Here is a 5,354-nt window from a genome sequence, read left to right as displayed (position 1 = left end):
CTTATTAGCCCCCACTCCACTTGAGTTATGATTGACTTCTGGTCCACATTTACATCAGGCGCACAGCCCGGAATCGGAGATAATCTCCCTGCCAGACTTGGACCCGACCCTGCTCGCACACACACACAATTTGCGTTTGATTGAAAATTGGAATTGCAATCTCACAGCTTGCCGCAGGCGATAATATCGGCATTCTGGCACGGAATCATATCTGCGCGCCATCTCTCGGCCAGTCTGGTGGTCATCGATCATTGTAGGGGCCGTCGGCTCTATCAATCATCCCCCGAAAACGTCGGCCAGCGGAAATCGAAATGAGCAATTACATAACATCCAACCCGCGTCGTCCTGTCAGTTTGACAGTCAACGGTGTAAGCTCCCTGTCGGAGCGCATCAGCCTCCGTTTAAGAGGATTAGCGGACGGACCGTGTAAACGAGCTACCGTTGTCGGATCTGAGTCAATTCCGCCGTAATCCCCCGCTTCGATTTGAAGGACACACTCTGATTTTATGCAGTCGCCAGTAATAAACAGTCGAGGCCGGTTGGGATAAAAATGCCATCAACTTTTATGCCCCTTCTCGTCGTGTACAAGATTGCCGGGAAGACAAGCAAGCGTTGCACCGGGAATCCTAACCTCGCGAAAAGTTTGACAGGTTCCCCTCAAACGAACTCGAAACTGACATTTCAGACGCCTACAGTAGAGGCCGCCACAAACAACCCACTCGTCGAGTTCAACCAACCTTTTTGCTGCATAGGTCAAACGTCAAAAGCGCCCGAACCCACGATTCCCGGTGTCGGATTTTAAAGCCAACACGGAATCACCGTGTGTCCTCTCCGTTGTCGTCGTTCTGGGGGAGGATTACATAAAATCAACTCACCACCGACCGCGTTGCCCCCCCTTCCGATGGCCCGGGACCAGAAGGACGATTATGGGCAACAGGAGCGGAGAAAAAATACCCCCCGACTATGGAAATAGGTGGCGCTGGTGCTGACTTTAGGTGGGAAGTCACTTTTCAAACGGGCGTAAGCTCAGCTAAATTAATCTAAACATTTGAAATTGATGTTACGCCCTTTTGAAAAGTCGCTCACCGACGATAACCTGCAAACTGCCCCGATGGTGCAGCTGCTGCTGCCGGGTCGTTTGAAAAGGAAGGAAGAAAAGGATTTTACATGTGAAATTGATACGACAGTAATGCATTTCGATGGGATATTGGGAAAGTGACACCGACAGAGAGTGAGGGAGAGTGAGAGCGAGTGTGTTTGTCGACGTGGCGTGTTGAGTGAGGGGAGCAGAAAGAAAGTGAGAATGATTTGGACGGGTGATAATGTGATTGTGTGAACTTTGGACTATATTTTGGATGCAGTTGGAACGATTTTATTTATTTTGCTTATTTTTAAAGCGATTCAATGATTGTACTGATGATGTAAGATATATTTTACGTTTAGTGGAGTCCTTTTCTCCTAAATTAACTTAGTTATTTTCGATTGGTCTTTAAAAATTAAATTTAAAACCAAGTTCATGTCAAACGTGTGTAAATAAGCAATGGTGAATTTCAAATCCCCGTGGTGAGTTACTGATCACCAATTTTGAAATAGATTTACGTCTGTTAGTCTGTGGTAGTAGTAAGATGCTAATCTTTCAAATTTTGTTATTGATTCAAATGATTTTGATGTATTATGTCATTGAAATCAATCAAAATAAATAATACCATGAAAACACATAACATAAAGAAAAAATGCGAGTTTTGTTTGGCCGCTGCTTAGATAGCGTTCTTTTATTACATAACACAGTTGGGGGGGGGGGTGTTGAAGGCCGTGTATGGAAATTTTGTTACGAGGGGGGAAGGGATCCAAAAATCAATTTTTCGCGTTACGACTTAACACTTAGACTTACTTCTCCACCTTTTTTCAAAATCGTCTTTTGGACAGTTTTTACTACGTGAATTAAAAAATAACTTCAAATATTTATGCTTTTACAACAACACATTACAATATATTTTTGTTATTTCTTCTAGGTCCATAAACCACGTGGCAACTTTTTTGGCAATTACCGAAAATTGTTAGAAACTTTGTTAGCCTTTCGAAATTATTTTTTTGCAGGGTAAATTTACTTTCATAAAGTAATTTTAAGTAAAAAAAAAAAGTCAAAACCATTAAATACAGATGATTTGAATATTTATATATATATATATATATATATTTTTTTTTTTGATAATATTTTGGGCTGGTACAATTTTTTTTGAAGTTTTTGTCACCCGCCTCCTTCAAAGTTGACCCGAAAATATTTTTTCAAAAAACTTTGAAATTTCAATGGAAATTTAAGCACAATCAGCTGAAATTGATTAAAAATACATTCCCCTGCGTTGAAAATCATTTTTAACAAGTATGGGTTGATTTAAACTTCTTTTGAATTTTTGAAAATTTTCGATGTTTAGTATCGCAAAAAGTTTTTTTCGATATTTTTTTGTTTTCGTCAAATCTTATTTTTTTGAAAACTAATGATTGCAAAACAACTGAACTAGTGTAAAATACATTTTAAAACACCTTTTAACTATAGATTCCCTGTTTTCCTAAAATAATCATTTCCTTCAAAAAATTATATCTTCGTGCTTCTATGACAATTATTGTGGTTCGGTTGAGCGTTTTAGCAGAATGCATTACTATGAATACAAAGAGACGAGTTGTTCCTTTTAACTCCTATGACAATATTTGGAATTCCACTTTCCGGAATGAACGTTTTCTAGAAAATCAAATTTTGCGTGCCGCACTTTATGGATGACGCCTTATATGTTTATGCCTAAAGTCGAAAGTGGACAAACGGTCAAAAGTGACAAGAATGTCTAATTTTGTAAAATTGTAAAGATATTTGAGAAAATAATGAAACTGAACATAGTTTAATAATTTTGTGATTTTATAGTCTTTCTGTCATGAACAGTTCTTGGGAAAGTTTGATATTTAAATTCATTGATATATAAATTTCTTCCAAAAAATAATTTGTTCCTATTTCGAAAACATTTTAGAAAGTTTTTCCATTCTTTGAAAATAAGAATTTCTTGAAAAAAATGCTGAATATTCACTAAATTTCTAAGAAATGTTATTCGTGAATAATCATGAATTAATTTTATAATTGATTTATGATTATTAAATTATTTGTAAGTTTTGTTTACCATTCTAGAAACTAAGAGCATTTCTTATAAAAGTTTGATATCGAGAAAATATTTAATATCAAACTTATTCGAATATTCTTTCAAAACGATTATTGTATGTGTGACTTTTTACATTATTTTCAAACATGAGCAGTTCTTTAGAAAATTTTCCGAGAAATTTTTTTATTCGGAAATAACGTCATGATCCGAAATCCGGACACTCAGATTTGTTATAGCTGGCAAAAAATCATGTAACAAGTTGGAAATGTAGAAATATCATCAGGATGTAGCATAAACAGTCAGTTTTAAGAGAATGCATGCAAAATATGTCTATTCTAACAAATTTTCATCAGAATTTTAAAATTTAAATAACTTGTTGTGCTTCAAATCCCGGACACTGATAAAAGCTGATTCGAATTCCGGACACTGAATTTTGCTTATGAACCGCACAAATTTGTACTGAAATGTTGGTCAATGGCAATCTTTAGGTCTCACATAAGCGGTTAACATCAAAACAATGGATATTTTATATAAAAATTTGCTAGAATTTAAGGAAATCAAACCCATAAATTTCTGATTTGCCTTCCCAGTGCTTCGGACGCCTATGAAATATTTCAGTGAAATATTTCACATTTTTGGTAAACTTATAATTTTATTTTATATAATTGTTTTGGTATTAACTACAGCGTTCAAACAAACTTTAAATGAAAGTTGATGCGTTCAAACAAACTTTAAATGAAAGTTGATGTTAGAATTCATCAAATAACACAGTTTTGACATTCATAATGCGAACTTATATTCAAATAATTGATAATACAAGATGAGGTTTCCGGGTTTCGAAGCGTCCGGGAATTTGAATCATGACGTTATTTTGAAAATTTTGTCAAAATAATTTATTTTTGAATATGAAACCTTGTATTCATTTTTGAGGGCAAGATAAGAAAAAAAAGGTAAGAAATCATTTAATTAACTAATTTTTATATTCAAAAATAATAGTTTCATAAAATGTCAAACATTGTTGAAAATAATGTTGTAAAGAGTAATGTTCTTCAATGCATAAAAAATAGTTCACAACCAATATTAATTGTTTATCCCAAAAAAATCCACGTATTGATTGATCACTGATCATTTCCGACTGTTCAAATTTGACTAAAATGGGGTCGATTATCCAAAGTCCCATACAAACCTTTGGATAATCGAACTGTCGGATAATCGAGTCTGGACTTTCAAAACATAAATGAATTAGTTTTAAAGTAAATAATGTCCTTAAATGAAGCCTAAATTTGTGATATTATTGTTTACAATGATAAAGCTTATTTTTCTGAGTACAATGACCATTTGTACGAACGCAAAAAAAATAAAATGGATTTTTAAATCAGTTTAAAAATCAATAACTTCGAAGTTTGTAAACAATAATTGTAAACAATAATATCACAAACTTAAGCTTCATTTAAGGCCATTATTTACTTTAGGATATTATTTACTTTAAAACTATATTTTGAGCCATAACTAATCAATTTATGTTTTGAATGTCAGAAAAATAAGCTTTATTGTTGTGAACAATAATATCACAAATTTGAGCTAAATTTTAGAACCCAACTGAAACGACTGACAGCTGTCAAAAGCATGAAACGAACAATGGGGTTGAAACGTCAACATCAGTTTGACAGCTGGTTTTTACTTCGAATACGATCGAATTAGCGAGCATTCGAATTAGCGAAATTCGAATTAACAAATCCGCTCTGCAATTTTTTTGAGTGTCAAAAATTCGTCTATTTCGTTCATTACGTAATTTGTAAATTTTCCCTTGAATCACAATGTTAAAAAATACTAAATCTTTTTCCAAAAAACCGTGCACGTGGCGTTCCTCAAAAACAAAAAAAAACCCACTGCCACGTGCTCAACGAGTGCGTTCAATGTCTTCCTCCGACAGGCCACATTATTTCTTTTGGAAGCAAGTGAAACACGCCACAGCGCATGCGAGCTAACCTCACCCGCTCCGCCAAAAACGTCAAAACAGTGCTGGCGGAAGCTTTGAAAATGTCGTATATTTGTGAATTTCCATGAATAATTTATTTTATTTTTAACTTTAATTTTTATTCTCGACGTTTTCTATGAACTTAATTTCATGTTCTTAACAAATTTGTTAGAAATTTACAAATTTAGTCATTTTCAAACCCTCGTCCCGATTTTCACCCCAACGTTTGACAG

This window comes from Culex pipiens, chromosome 1 (assembly GCF_016801865.2).
Source record: "Culex pipiens pallens isolate TS chromosome 1, TS_CPP_V2, whole genome shotgun sequence".
Lineage (NCBI taxonomy): Eukaryota > Metazoa > Arthropoda > Insecta > Diptera > Culicidae > Culex > Culex pipiens.
The sequence above is the reverse complement of the archived record's forward strand: the minus strand, read 5'-3'. Positions refer to the sequence as shown.